A 16,251-nucleotide genomic window follows, 5' to 3' on the forward strand; every position below is an offset into this window, starting at 1 on the left:
ACTCTTTCCATCTGGCCCATCTCTAAAACGTGCTCATCTCAATGGATTGGTGCTGGGGTTTCTGTGGTGGCTTAAGGGAATCTCCGGCCAACAAGGAAACACAGTTACTCAACTGACAGAGCTAAGAGATAAGGGTTTCCTTTTGTAGAGTTCTTAAGTACTGTTACTGTGAGTCTACTTGCCCCACCAAGAAATCAGTTGAGAGACACACTTTTTTTTTCAAATTAGAAGCATTTGCTTCTATTAGAAATGTTTGGAAGAATGGAAATATTCAGAGAAGGGAAAGAATTACTTCTCAGGATACAAAAGCTTGATGAAGAAATTTCCCTACAGATGAATCTTAGTCACTAAGAGCCAGAAGATGATGGGAGAGTTTGCTGAAGAAAGTTGAAGCAGCTAGGCTGCCATGTGTGGCTGTACAGGTTGCTCACTGCGGAAGGGTACCCAGCTGAGGTGGCAAGTAAGACTAAAATCTAGCAAGCACTCTGCTTGCCAAATCATGAACACTGGTACAGGACTGTGCCTGCTCAGAAGGGGAACTTTACTTGAATCTGTATACATTCACCAATTGTACTAGTGAAAGCCCTGCCCTAGGCTCCCTCCACTTTAAGGGTGCTAGTGGTGACACTGGGTGTTCCTCTCCACTATTCCGATCTCTCCCGCAATCTGAAGTGTTTGAGAGGCAGGTGGGTATCCCAGCATTCCAAAGCACAGGTAGAAGTTGGTGCCAGATTGAATCATAGCCTCTAGCCAGAGAAAAAGACCTGGCAAAGGATATTGCCTTTGAACATCATCTTCATTTTTCCGAAACCCTGCCTTTGTTTCCAAGAAGCCTGCTAACACTAAGGAGCCATTCTTGCTGGAGATGTCTGGTGTCACCTCCCTGCATCACACTCCAGCGAGGGTGCCACGATGATAAGGTCCTCAGGCCAAGATGCAGACCAGTTCCCTTCCCCAGGGTCTCCTTTGGTGCTCACTTGTAGGGTATGTGTTACCATCAACACTATTTTTCGTACCACCAACATACTGCTTTTTTCCTCTTTTGGGACACGAAAAACAAACAAGCAAAACCCAGCTCTTCTGCAACCACAGCACTCACTGCTATGCTTGTATCAAGCTTTTTCTCTGGCAGGTGAAGGTAGGAGGGAACATTCATACTTTCCATTTTTGAAAAGGCCTCCAAGAGTTTCTGTCTTGGTCCAGGCATGTTTCCTTGTGTGTATGTTTACCGTGTTTTTATTCATAAATTCGAAAGCTAGGACAGATGTGTTCTATGAACCTCAGCTTCTGAATGAGACCGAATGTTCGTCCGTCTACTCACTCCATGTTTCTGAGGGGTTGACACCCAATATCCAGGAGCCAACAAGTGGAAACTTGAGTCAATTGCCTGTGTTAAAAACAGCATTTTTCTCTCAGCCACAACCTCGGGTGCCTCACGGTGGTTTGTTTAGTTCACTTTCCCACTAAGGCTTGTCCCTGGAAGGCCACAACTGCAGAGTTTCCCACTATAAAGAAGTCTGACTAATTGATAAACTCAAAACCAACGATAAAGAGGACAGCAATTTTTTTAAAAGTCAGTATCTGCTGATTGGATCTGTACTCAGGGAGCCATGTGGCTTTCTAAGTTGTAAAATTTTCTAACCCAAATCAGAGAGAATTGTGTTAAACTATGTGCTTTGTGGGGAGAGGGGGGAGAAGGTGGATTCAAATAAAAAACAGGTAGCAAATATAATTTATTTTAAGAAATCTGGACTCAGTTGACACCCCCTACCCCCAATCTTTGAGAGTTCTGGAATTACCTAACACAGGGCCTAGCACATCATACTTAGTCAAAAGGTTTTTGCATTTTCCTCTATTCTCTCTCTCCCTTCATTCTCCCAATCTGTTTCTAGTATTCTCTCGGCTAAAAAATATTTTATTTTTGAGTTCTGATAAAACAGGGTGGCATGGACTTAAGCCATAGGTTGTGTTTCCCTAAGAAAATGTTTAATAGGTCCAAGACATTGTCCAGAAATCAAAGGAGATACAAAGATAGAGGAACCTTGAATGTGCCCTCAGGGAGTTTCAGCCAAGAGGAAGACCTTGGATGGGTGTTAATCATTGAACAAACGTTTTTTAAGTGCTTACTATATGCCAAGCATGTTCTCAACATTGGGGAAACCTCAGGGAACAAAGTAAAGATATGGCTATCATGCTCGTATTCTGGAGAAGAGATTGACGAGAAAGAAATAACTCTTTAATGTGTCTGCTATTACAGTACCAAATAGTGAGTGCTGTTCCCCAAATATTGCTGGTTGTCTGCCTGCTGTGCACATGGTGACAACACGCTTCCCTTCCCCTTTTGGATTTAGGTGTAGTCGTATGACTTGTTAGTGCCGGTGACACAGGAGCAGAAATTACTTGTGTCACTTGCCGGCAGAAGCTTCAGGAGCCTGGGTACAGACTACCACATTCCCTTACCACTGCTGTGGTCATTGTGGAAGCAACATGTTACATGAAGCCTCATCACTCTGAGACCCTGAGTGATTACCACAAGTGGAGCCCCCTGCTGGTCTGCAGTGGACGTGTTGCACAAGTCAGACACATTTTTGTTGTGTTTAGCCACTAATGTTTGGTGATGATCATTACCACAGAATAATCAGAACTTTTCAGGAAAAAGGGAGTGGCTAAGTATTCTGTGGAAAAATCAAGCACAATTAAGGGTATTTTTTAAATGATATGGGTGGAAGCTGTTTCTATTTCAGATAGAGTAGTTACAGGTGTCCTCTCTGATCAATTGATATTTGGTCAGACACCTGAAAGAAATCAGAGTGCCAGCCATGAGGATATCTGGGTGAAGAGCATTACAGGCAGATGGAACAGGTAAGTGCAAAGGTCCTGAGACAGGAGCGTGCTTGGAGTATCTGATGTGACCGGTGTGACCAAAGCACAATGAGCAAGGGTAGGAAGTGAATTTGGAAAGGTTAGTGGAGGTTGCAGGTAAGGAGGGCTTTGTGATCCACATGGAGTATATGTAAAGGTCAAGTGCAAAGGAAAGTTAGAGGCATGGGAGATGACAGCAGATGGATGAATGGCACTTGAGCTGGTCATCTTTGACCCTTATCTCTACCTCACCTCTTATATCTGACTCATGATCAAGTCTTAATTATATCTTGGATCTGTTCCCCATGCCCTGCCCCAATCCCACTGCCACTACTTTGGTTCCAGCCTTCTTAGCCTTGACATGAACCACTGCAGTAGCTTTCTAAATGGCCAAGTCCTTTCATTCCTTCAGCCAAAATGAATATTCTATGCTTCAGACTCCAGAAATTTATCCTTCAAAAACTCAAAAATGATGAAGTCACACAGCCTGGTTATAACACAGCAGAGGCAACTCCTTAGCATGGAATTTGAGGCCCTCCATCATTATGCCAGCCCATAGGTCCTCCTTTCCAGTCTTGACTCTCACCCTCGCCCTCTCTTCCTCCCCTCCAGAATGACCTCACTCCTTATGGCTCCCCACACACCATGTTGTTTCACACCTCTGTGTCTTCACACAGCGATTCTCTTGCCTTTCCCACATCCTTATCTGCCAGCATCACGCTAAACCCTCTTAATCGTGACCTCCTCTGCAAAACCTTCCACAACACTGCCCCCACAATGGACCCAGTCAGGTTCTTCTCTCTTTTACCTTAGCGTTTGGGAGATTATATCCACGATTGCAGCTGGGATGTAGTGTAGGTTTATCTGTTTACGTGACTATCTCGTCTTCTGGTGTGGTTCCTTCTGTGAGGATGAAACCTTGTGATTCACTTCTCTGATCAGGGCTGGGCTGTGTATAGCTCTCTCCGCACCATGGGGTCTCCTTCCTGAGATTTTTCCAGGCCTCGCATTCTATACCTGTTCTGGGCCCAGTTGCTCACTGTGCTTCCAACTCTTGGGTTTTATTCTTTGTGATCAGCTTTGGGCTTAATAGTTTATTGCAATCCCTGTTTCCAGCCCCAGACTTTGCTTAGAATACCAAAACTTACAATCTTAGGCCTGTTTGGATCAGTCCTGGTACCTGGACAACCACTAAAGCCAGGGTCCTGTCCCCTAGTTCAGCTAGCGTGTGGGCATTGCTTACCTCTGTACGCAACAGCTGTTCCACGCAGGGTGGCAGAATAAGCTGACCTCCCCTTGCCGAAGGGGATACTCCTTCCTTCTTCTTCACCGTGTACCCCTCACCCCCGCCAACCTCTACCTCAATAGGAGCAAAGTTTCAAAACGTTTGTAAGGTGAGTGGCAGCAGCTTCCCTCAGTAGTTTGGGTGGCCCCACTGGAGCCCACCAGGCTTATTTAACCCACTCCCCCTCTCCCACTCCCTCCCTACCTCCTTTCTCCCTCGAGTTGCTGGAAATGCCTCTGGAGCCATCACTTAGCAATAGAATTAGTAGAATTTGTCCAAGCCTGTCTGAAATAATGGTACAAAAACCACAAGAATGAAGTTGTGTGCTTTTTTAATTTAATATTTGGCAATTCTTCTCAAACATGCATCCTGATATGGGTGAGGGGTCGGAATGAGCTGTACTCCTTGTCAGACTTTGTTATGTTAGCATGAATCTCCTCCTGGGGCCATTTTGCCTCAAAGAGTGTGTTTTGAATCTTCTCAGTCTTGGAAAACCCCACAGGAGCTGTGAGTAAGGATGGCGGCGTGCAGGGGCCTGGGTGTGGGCCGGGATGGCTCTTGCCTGCCAGCTCCAGAGTTTCTGGGAAAGCATAATTGTGGTAGGAAGAATTTCTAGGCAATACTGATTTCAGGGAATAAAGGTGGAAGTGAAGAGAAAATAAAGCTCAGAAATGAGAATGAAGGATCAAGAGACCCCCCTTTTCAATGACCTGATTAAGACCATTACTTACCATTTGACGCAAAGAAGATCCAGCATAGAGATTTTGAGCTGTGTTGTCCATGGTGGCTTCATACCTAGATGGTAGAAGAAGTTCTCAGGTCCCTCGTTGGAAGGAAGGGCACCTAAACAGATCGGAGATGACACGTTTAGGTCTAGATCTCACAAAAGGAAGGGAAGGCCTGACCATGTCCATGCAGGCCTCTTCTATTAGATGCCTTATGGTGGCCTAAAAAAATCAACAAGGAGCCTTCAAATGGTAGATGACCAAGCACTTGACATCTTCTCTACTTTCTTATTTTGGCATGGATTAATGGCTCATGATACTGTTTGACAGTGCTTTATTAAAACCAGAACTAACTTCCATTGAATTTTTGCTATGGGTGAGGTTTATTCAGAGACCATTGGGAAGATTCAGTTGGAAAGGTGTACAAGATTGTTTTCACATAGAATCGTGTTACTCTCAATGTTCGAAATAAGATCCTAACCCCACAGTAAGGTGATTTCCAGGTCACCCCAGTGAGCAATGGAGAGACAGGAGACACCAAGGAGACAGTCCCTCTGAGAACTGGTCAGAAGGCTAGGCCTGTGTTTCTCAACACACTGAGATCACGTGGAAGTTTTTAAGTTCCCAGAGAAGGAAAATAAGCTCAAAAGGTGCCCAAATGGAAAATTAGAACAATTACCAGAGTAGCTGTAATACAGCTGCTACCTCAACTGTGAGGTAAAGGGAAATACTAAATACCAAACTTTAATTTACGTTCATTTAATATAAGAAATATAGTCAATTAATAAGTTATATTTTAATATATCATTATTAATGCATTGTCTTAATAATTACACTAAATCATTATTTTATATTAATATGCTATATTAATATAATTGTTGTATTAAGTATACATTAATTTAATAATTATTAATATTCAATTTATTAGATATATGTTTAATCTAATATATATTAAAGGTATTGGATCAGATATCGGCAAACCTTCAAAGACCATATAACAACAGTTCTAACAACTAAAAAAAGGGAGAAGATCCCCAGTTCCTTTTATGAAACTAGCAAACTTTTGATATTAAAACTCCACATGGACAGTACAGCATGAGAAAAATTATATGCTAAGCATAGTTATGAACATAGTTGCACAAACAGTTGGTAAAACTTAACATTTGTTCATTAATTTTTTACAAAGGAAAGTAAGGAAGAGGAAGAGAGAGGAAAGGAAGAGAAAAAGAAAAAAGAGAGGGAAGGGAGGGAAGGAAAAAGGAAGAAAGAAAGGAACATTATAAATTTGGAGTAAAAAGAAATGTTCTTAACCTGATATAGCTACCTGCCAACAATCTAAAGCAAACTTCATTCTAAATGTGAAACATTAGAGGCATGACTTTTTAAAAATTGAGATACAATTGACATATAACATTATATTAGTTTCAGGTGTACAACATCACAGGAGCATTACCTTTAAAGTCAGGGACAGAGGAAGGATGCTCACTATTACTGCTTCTATTCAGGACAGAAATCCATAACAGGAAAAAAAGAGAGAGAGAGAGAAAGAACTGGAAAAGTGAAACAGGAGGGTCAATAGTAGCCAATGATATGGTTATCGACATATAAAATTGAAGATAATCCATAATTGGTTTAATAAAATTAATGAGAGTTCATCAAAGTTGCTGGAAAGAGAAGCAATATATAAAAATAGTAGCTTCATTATACCTAATACACAACTATTTAGAAAATGTAACTAAAGAAAAGATCCCATTCACAGTGGCAGCAAAAAGCTATAAGGCAGATAATGAATTTAACCAAAGATGTGCAATTCTTAGTGGAAAATATTAAAATGTATTTAAGGACATAAAACCAATAAATGGAGATGTATAGAATTTTTGTTTGTTTTTATAAATTTATTTATTTGTTTATTTTTGGCTGCTTTGGGTCTTTGTTGCCACGCACGGGCTTTCTCTGGTTGCGGCAAGCGGGGGCGACTCTTCATTGTGGTGCGTGGGCTTCTCATTGCGGTGGCTTCTCTTGTTGAGGAGCATGGGCTCTAAGCACACGGGCTTCAGTAGTTGTGGCACGCGGGCTCAGTAGTTGTGGCCTGCGGGCTCTAGAGCACAGGCTTAGTGCTCTGTGGCATGTGGGATCTTCCCGGACCAGGGCTCAAAACCGTGTCCCCTGCATTGGGAGGTGGGCTCTTAACCACTGCGCCACCAGGGAAGTCCCTGGAATGTTAATAGATGGAAAGACTCCATGTTGTAAGAATGTTAATTTTTTCCCAAATTAATCTGTAAATTTATTGCCCTTCTAATCCCACTCTTAACAGGGCTTTTGACTACATTTGACAAACTAATCCTAAAATACATATGGAAGAATAAAGGACCAAGAGTAATCAAGAAAATTTTGAAAAATAAAAATAAGGAGGGGGACATCTTGCCCTCAAGATTTATTATAAAGCTTTGGTCCTTAAAACAGTGTGATATTAGCTGGAGGACAAATAGATGGACTAATTCAACAGGATAGAAAACCCCAAAACAGACATTCACATATTTCCCAATATGTACTTCTGATATATGTACTTTGGTATATGTACTTCTGGTGTCAGGGGGCCCCTGAAAGTGGCATAATAAATAGTGGGGAAAGAATGGGCTATCTAATAAATGAGGCTGAGAAAATTGACTACCCTTATGTTTAAAAAATGAATTCCACATATAAAAATGAATTCCAGGTTTATTCAAAGTCTAACTATGAAATGCAAAACTTTAAAATTATGAGAAGACAATGTGGAGAGTATCAATATATATAGGAATGTCTCTGTAACCTTGTAATGCTAGGGAATTTCTTAAATAAAACACAAAATTTACCTCATGAAAGTAACTGAAATTTTCCATATGGCAAAGCTCATCTAAAAATGCAAAGACACACTATTGGAGGAAGATGTTGATGATATAATCAAGAAAATATTAGTATACAGAATGTACATTTTTTAAAATCTATAAATTAATAAGGAAAAGACCATCAAATAGAAACCTGGAGGACTTCCCTGGTGGTGCAGTGGTTAAGAACCCACCTACCAACACAGGGGTCATGGGTTTGATCCCTGGTCTGGGAAGATCCCACGTGCCACGGAGCAATTAAGCCCATGCGCCACAACTACTGAGCCTGCGCTCTAGAGCCCGTGAGCCACAACTACTGAGCCCCCGTGCCACAACTACTGAAGCCTGTGCACCTAGAGCCCACACTACGAAACAAGAGAAGCCACCACAACGAGAAGCCTGTGAACTGCAACGAAGAGTAGCCCCCGCTCGCTGCAACTAGAGAAAGCCCATGTGCAGCAACAAAGACCCAACGCAGCCAAAAATTAATTAATTAATTAATTAATTTAAGAAAAAGAAAGAAAGCTGGGCAAATGATCTGAACAAGCAGTTCACAACAAAAGGAAACCAAATGGCAAATAATCACACAGAAAGATTTTCAACTTCCCTGGTAATTATGAAAATGCAAATTAAACGAAAGTGGAATAGCACATTATGCTAAGTAATTTGGCAAAAATTAAGAAGTCTGACAACACATGTTATATAAGCTCTAATCAGGCATGAGTTATAATGCTGTTGCTGTGAGTTCAGTGTTAGTGAATCAACAATATACATTAAATAAGATGTCTTTAAACAGAAACATATAAGACAGGTTATGCGTTGATGGGCAGGAATTTAACTCTATATTTCTCCTAGTACTAATGGTCTGATATTCACTAACTCAGTGTTCCCTGGAACTTTATAGAGCCTAACTACCGTGAACAATGAGAATTGACTCTGTGTGTGTGTATATATATATATATAATATACTTATTAAATATATATATTTTTTGGCCGTGACGCTGGGCTCACGGGATCTTAGTTCCCCGACCAGGGATTGAACCCCAGGCCCCAGCAGTGAAAGCACCAAGTCCTAACCACTGGACCGCCAGGGAATTCCCAACTGTATATATATATATATTTTTTTTTTTTTAATTAATTATTTATTTATTTATTTTTGGCTGTGTTGGGTCTTCGTTTCTGTGCGAGGGCTTTCTCTAATTGCGGCAAGTGGGGGCCACTCTTCATCGCGGTGCATGGGCCTCTCACTATCGCGGCCTTTTTTGTTGCGGAGCACAGGCTCCAGACACGCAGGCTCAGTAGTTGTGGCTCACGGGCTTAGTTGCTCCGCGGCATGTGGGATCTTCCCAGACCAGGGCCCGAACCCGTGTCCCCTGCATTGGCATGCAGATTCTCAACCACTGCACCACCAAGGAAGCCCCCAACTGTATATTTTACATCTGAGTTACGGGTATGTGAACATATTTTTTAAAATAGTTTCTTAAAAGAAACTTTGTGTGTGTAAGAAATAGTTCACAATTGTAAAGCATTAAAAAAAATAAAAGGCCAGTGGGGCTGAAGCTTAGTGAATGACAGGGAGGAGGCAGGCAGGAGCTTGGTCACGAAGGAGCCATAGGCAAAATAATATGTCTGAAGTTCATTGAGAACTAGAATAAGTAACTAATACTAGCAAAAGATTTTGCAAGGTTATTTGTTCTCTTCTTCTCCATCCTCTCTTCATCCTGCTTCCTGCAACTTTCCCACCCAGCTCTCAAGAGGTCCAAATAGCTGGAATATCATCTTCAATAGGACTTCACAAGGATATCTTATTTTAATGAGGATTCTGACTCCATTTTTTGCCTTAACTGCTGACAGCTTGTAAGCCTCACCTCTCTCTTTCCCTTTGCCCCACATCTGGGCAAACTGATAAAATCTGGGTGTTCCCTCTTTCGGCATTGGTGGGGGTTCAAACCACACAAATCTCCACTCATGCACAGGAACCCTCAGCCCAGATCCACCCCTAAACACCATTAAAACCCCAAGCTCATCTCCTTTCCTTGCTCTCTCAAGCCATTTTCAGACCCACTTGGGGTTTCTGCCCTGCCTTCCCCAGAAAATCCTCAGTTAGGTGAATAATAAACCTTTTCATACCCTCTTGGTGTGTCTCTATATTGGAACCAAATTGTGGATGGGGGTCCATCTTATTTTTCAGAATGGCTATAGCACTTTCAATTTAGAAAAATTATTCCAGGATTAAGAAGGAATTAATATGATTGAGGGCCTTGGGGAAATAAATACATTGAGAGACTACTAAGACTAAGCATAAATTTTAGAATAACTAAAGTATAATTGATGTGCAAACAGAAAGACTCATTTGTTTTTTGGTCCTATATTAAATGCATTGCACTTTAACCTGAGCAGTGTCTTATTCTTATGTTATGGCTAAAGATAAATAGGAGTTTATTTATTTCTTGTTCAGTGCTATTACTTTTCTTATTCATTGCAGAGTCCCACAGCTGTGGATAGAAAGACAAACACCAGTCCCTGAAGAGCTCTCTTACTTCCCTTGCACCTCTTTGGCCCTCTGTCCTCTACAGCTGTGGCTCACCTCAATCAGAGAGGAATATAGGGCCCTCCTCTCTAATGGGAGAGGCTTAAATTGCCATTTCTGCCATATGACCCTGTGTTTTGCTATCACATAAGAGGTGCTCAGCTAAAGGCCTGTCACTCTACATTTCAGCAAGAAAACACTTCCCTATCTTCCCTCAAAAATGGAAAGTGCAGTTGTAATAAAGGGCTTGTCATTAGAAAAAGCCATTAGCTAAATATATTATAAGGATATATTTGTGGGGCTTCCCTGGTGGCGCAGTGGTTGAGAGTCTGCCTGCTAATGCAGGGGACACGGGTTCGAGCCCTGGTCTGGGAAGATCCCACATGCCGCGGAGCAACTGGGCCCGTGAGTCATAATTACTGAGCCTGCACGTCTGGAGCCTGTTCTCTGCAACAAGGGAGGCCGCGATAGTGAGAGGCCCGTGCACCGCGATGAAGAGTGGCCCCCACTTGCCGCAATTAGAGAAAGCCCTCGCACAGAAACGAAGACCCAACACAGCCAAAAATAAATAATAAATAAATAAATTTTTAAAAAAAAGAATATATTTGTGGGTTAACAATAGCTACATATTCTGAGCATCTACCAAGTCCAAAATCATCTCCTCTATCTTCCTCAGGTGGCATTCTCCATGCCCCCTTCCTGGGCTACAATAACAAAATAATGAATGCCAAGGAATATGATTTAACAAGGGAGGGAGATAAATATCAATATTTACAAAATATTATCCCCTTCGTACTTTCCAAAGTTCAGTGGGCCAGGATAGATATGTCTGACTGCAAAGCTTGTCCTCTTTACACCTTATCACTCTACCAGGCACCATTAGTCAATCACTTAACAGCTATTCCTTACATTTTTATTTGCTAGTAATAGAATCCTGATTTTGCTCAGCTACCAGGTGGCTATCTGCTTCAGAGGAATTTGTTCCCCTCCCAGACCAGAGATGAATCTTGATGTTACATCAAACATGGTAGTTCCATTCCTACTTAGCAACTGGGCGTGTGATCCAATCCTGCTAAATAAGACATGTAGGAAGTCTTAATGGGAAGCTTCTTGGGACGTTTTTCTTTCTCTGAGCAAATAATAATACAAAAAGGCCATTAATTTTATTTATATTTTTATGTGCTTTTTTTCTCTTCTTTGGTAACTTCAGTAACCATCTTAGGACATTGGAGGAAGTTACCATAAAAAGACACAACAATATCCTGAAAATAACAGAGTAGAAAAGAGAAAGAACCTAGAACCCTAATAAAATTGTTGACGTGATTTAACTAAACCTTTTACCTCTATTTTTCTCTTCAAATGAGATGATAAATAACTTTTGGTTTCAATATTTGAAGTTGGATTTTCTGTTACTTGAGGTTCTAGATGACCTAACTGATATTTGGTCTATAAAATAAGATTTACCTATAGACGGTTTGAACACCTAGAAATGAATTTTCTTATGTCAATAAATAGGTTTCTGGCTTCACTAGGGGATGTAGAAAATAGGAAAGAACATCACCCCACACTCACAACCAAGAAAAAAAAAGGTAGATAACTTACAAAATTACAACTTTTCTTGAATCTGTCACAGAGATGTGGTCACAGGTCAGAAAATTAACTTAAGGAAGGACAGATGCCTCCAAGGAGAGCACTTGCTGAACTGCAGCAAATACCAAATGCTATACAAGCTGGTAAGAAAAATTTGGCTAAAATATTTAACAAACCCTTAAAGGGCAAGTGTAAGAGTATAGGGTATAGAGTTTAGAACTACTGAGAGTCACAGATGTAGAGGAATTCACACGCATTTACAGGCTCTTCTCCACAGACTTTACTGAGTGTGCATAAGAAAACTGGAGACGAGATGAGAGTCTGGAGAAGCATCCCTTGCGGTGCAGACCTGGGGAAAGGAAGAGCAGGCACTGAGGTGAAGGCATGAAGATCTGCCCATTCCTTCCCTCCTATATTTCCTACAGAATAAAAGTCTTATCCCACTGGGGAAAAGACATTAAACCCTGTCACCATCAGAGTACAGATGAAGATATATTGCAGCTGGGGAGAGGAACAAAAATACCCTCTGAGAAAGATCAGGAATACTTCCAAAGCTCAGAACATTAGAGATACCCAACTGCTGGGTGAGCAAAAGGATCACTGTGAGGGCTCCACCTGTAAGACCCAGGGATGCAGTGTCTATTTAAACTGGGACTGAAGCAGAACAACAGAAAACACCTCCATTCCACTCCCCAACACCAGGTTAGCAAACTCAAAAAACAAGTAATAGCAGTCTTCAAAAGTATGGGGAGAGAACTTTCTGAAGCATAGGCATAAAGGGAAGATCTAAATCTGAAAGTGAAGTAGACATTGAGAAAAACCTTCTAGCAAACCACTCCCCACCCTAAACACAAGGTAATGCTAGATGTTGAAGCTTGTGGTACAATGAGGGCAACCATAGCAAGAAAATAACCCCAAACCCAGCCCTACCATCTAGGATGACAATCTCACACACTAGCAAAAATAGGAAGCATGCCCATTTTCAGGCATAAATTCAGTTGACCTTAGTCTATACTGCTCTATATAAGATGTCCAGATTTCAACCAAAAATTGCAAGACACACAAAGCAGAAAATAAAAATATTACACTATTTTAAGAGACAAAGCAATCAACAGAATCACATTCAAATAATAGAGAGACATTGGAACTATCAGACAGAGACTTTAAGCTCCTTCAAGAAGATATAGTTAACCTGACTAGTCCCATATCTTTTAAAGAAATTGAATTTCTAATTAAAAAATCTTCCAAAAAAGAAAATTCCAGGTCCAGATAACTTCATGGCAAATTCTACCAAATGCTTAAGAAAGAAATAAGAACAGCTTTGTACAAACTCTTCCAGAATATAGAAGAGATGGGAAAAATTCCCAACTTGTTTAATGAGGCAGGCATTTTTCTGATATCAAAACCAAAGATGTTGTAAGAAAAGTGCAGACAAATATCCCTCTTGAACAAAGATGAAAAAAATCCTCAACAAAAACAGAAAACTAGGAATAACAAGAAACATCTACAATCTGACACAGGGCATCTATCAAAAACTTACAGCTTATATCATAACTAATGGTAAGAAACTGAATGTTTTCCCCATAAGACTGGAAACAAGGCAAGGATGTCCTCTTCTACCACTCCTTTTCAACATCATATTAGAAATTCTAGCCAATGCAATAAGGCAAAAAAAGAAAAAAGATGCGTATGGATTGGAAAAGAGGAAATAAACTGGTCTGGAGCCATATAAATGGTCTGAAATTTTACCCGACTTGCAAATTAACAAGTTAGCCTGCCCCAGTTTATGGATGCTGGCAGAGGGCACAAGATTCCTGGGTCAGAGAAAAGAACTTCATTACTTACAGCAATAGCACTCATCAAAATATCAGTATTTTCTTGTGCTAGTAACTCTAACCCCAGTTCCCACAGGGCAGCCTGAAGAGGGCCGGATGATATCTGCAAATGGTTAGGGAACCCAAATATTTTATACTGGTTGTCACTGATTTCCAGAAACTGAGGTTAAAGGGATAATTTGACTACAAGGAAGCACAGAAAGTTTTCTGGTGTGATGAAACTGTTCTATGATTTTAATGTGGTTGTAGTTATATGACTGATAGAAATTTATACTAAAAATGGTAAATTTTGTTGTATCTAAACTACACTAATTTTTTAATGAAAAAAAAAATTATGGAGAGGGATACAGACAAAAGTGTTATCTAAAAAAATATGGATCCCAATTCCAGAAGTTGTTTAATTATTTCACCTTAATGGTCATCTCTTTCTACCTTTGCTTCAGTTTTGATTCTCCATTCTGGGTTTCATAATTATTTGATTTTGTATGTGAAGATTGTTTTTGTGGTTATACCTATGTAATTATATTTAAATATAACAACATAAATTTAGTAAAAAATATTACTATACTATCTGGAATTCATGAGCATTTTTCTATTAATGACTTTATAAGCACCATTACAGCTGTCCACTCAGCTCCATGAAGAAGGAAGGAAAATGTAATCATGAGACACAAAAGTTAAATAACTTTCCTAGCCTCATGCTAAATTGACCAGTTCGGATCAGTTCAACTGCAATTCAAAGGCCTTGAGTTTTGTGTGCTGCACTCCTATGGTTGGATTAACTGGGTCTGGCTACTGTTCAAGGTCAAAAATACACAACCCCAAACTGCCAGGCTGGGGGAGAAATCAGGAGTTGGAGTAAGATTACCAGGCCAGAGCTAGACATACGAAGATGAAAATCTGAGACAAGGCAGACACAGCCAAAAGGAAGCAAGGAAGGCCAAAAGCTTTGGGAGTTTGACCAGGCTTTCAAGCCATAGGCGAACAAACCAGAGGTCAAAGGGGATTCCCAGAGAAAATTCAACCCTTTAGACTTTCTAGCTAAAAAATGATGGGGTCAGGGAGGCCAATTGCCAGGTGAGAGGAGAGAGCCTGAGGCTGAAAACCCGGTTTAACTCAGGGTATCTCATATACCCTTTCTGGTCCAGGTTCACAGATTAACTCTTGAATGCTTACTTCACCCACCTTGCCCCCCTGCAAGATCCAGAACTGATCAGTCAATTCAGCCGAACAGCTAATTTTGTGAAATAAGAAAGCCAAGCCAGCTGGCTGAATCGACAATACCAGCAATTGGTCAGGTGTTTTGGTGCCTTTTGGACAGAGCCTATACACCAGTAACATTGTTGGTATTTCAGAGTAATCTTATGCTACAGGAGTCACAGACCCACACGCCAGCTGAGGTCCACCAGTGAGATGAGCAGCCCAGTGACATGGTTAAAGAGTGGGGAAAATTATAAAAATTGAAACTGTCTCTATAAAATGCTCAGCCACTACTATTTCCACTTGATGCTGCTGGAGAAAATGCCAATGTAGTCAGATCTGATTTTCCAAGAGAAGCTGAAATTTGAATTTTTACATGAAATTAAGTGATTTTCCGAATAAAATTCCTCAACGGTACGGGTTCTGCCCAGGAAACATCATTTTACAACTCCTGTAGAGCTTTAGGAGACTCCATTTTTAAAAAGCAGTAGCAGAAACAATCTTTGTCTCTCACTTTCTATACTGAAGATACTTTGAGAAATGCAAAATGCCACATGGCAAAGATTTCGAACTTTGATCGTTTGCTCGTTTTTTCTGAAGCTACAGCTGTTATCCCACATCTAAGAGTGTAGAGCTCAGCTGGTGGATCCCATAATTCATGGAGAAGCTACAATAAGGCTGGAGTAAGGATGGATTACAGGGAATAGGGTTCGTTCACCCTCACGGCTTCTAGCCTATCTCACCGGAGCACTACCGCACGCGGGGACTCGTTGGAAGACGCAGCTTTTGTCTTCTCTCTCGACGCGGCTGCAGTGAGAAAGCACATCTGTGAAGTGTTTGCCACTATGTCAAGAGTAACAGGACTCTTGAAGCCATTTCAAACGTCATGCCAATCCTTGTGCATAACATCTTTAAAAAGATTGTTGCTTTAGAGATCTTAATATTTTTTTTAAAAAAATGAAATGCAATACTTTCAGCCACTTAAAAGTGGAGTTCTTTTTCACTAAGCAAAGTTGAACTTTTTTAACTTCTTTTTACCAAACAAGCTCTTTTTTTTTTTTGCTAGGGAGCAAATAAGTTAGCATGGGGGTCCTAAGTGCTCTTAAAATCATTTTGCTATAGATCTGTCCACTGTTTATAACTCTTGAATAAAGCTAAAAGTAAAGAAAGCCTTTCTCTGAAGGTTTATGAGCATTTTTCCATGAAGCAGAAGTCAAACAGATCAAAGAGATCTAACAAAATGCTTCAGACTTGGGATAGGGTGGGCTGAAGGTCTGTGAATAGAAACCAACCTCTCCAGATAGTTTGGAAGATATCTCTTGTTATTTCAAAATAAAAACAAAACTAAAACATGATAGTC

The 16,251-nt window shown here is 40.7% G+C and overlaps 1 long non-coding RNA gene across 2 annotated transcripts in view; it reads right to left on the bottom strand.

Annotated features, from left to right (window-relative positions):
* Nucleotides 1-16,251, bottom strand: part of LOC132372597 (uncharacterized) — an 81,161-nt gene that overhangs the window by 36,024 nt on the left and 28,886 nt on the right. The window contains exons 2-3 of one of the 2 annotated variants that reach the window (XR_009505210.1): nucleotides 4,879-4,990; nucleotides 4,510-4,727 (exon numbers count right to left, since the gene is read on the bottom strand). This is a non-coding gene — a long non-coding RNA (uncharacterized LOC132372597). Of the gene's footprint in view, nucleotides 1-4,509; nucleotides 4,728-4,878; nucleotides 4,991-16,251 lie in introns of those variants that run through there. The other variant, XR_009505211.1, reaches the window with a different exon arrangement.

The sequence above is a fragment of the Balaenoptera ricei genome, chromosome 10 (assembly GCF_028023285.1).
Source record: "Balaenoptera ricei isolate mBalRic1 chromosome 10, mBalRic1.hap2, whole genome shotgun sequence".
Taxonomy (NCBI): domain Eukaryota; kingdom Metazoa; phylum Chordata; class Mammalia; order Artiodactyla; family Balaenopteridae; genus Balaenoptera; species Balaenoptera ricei.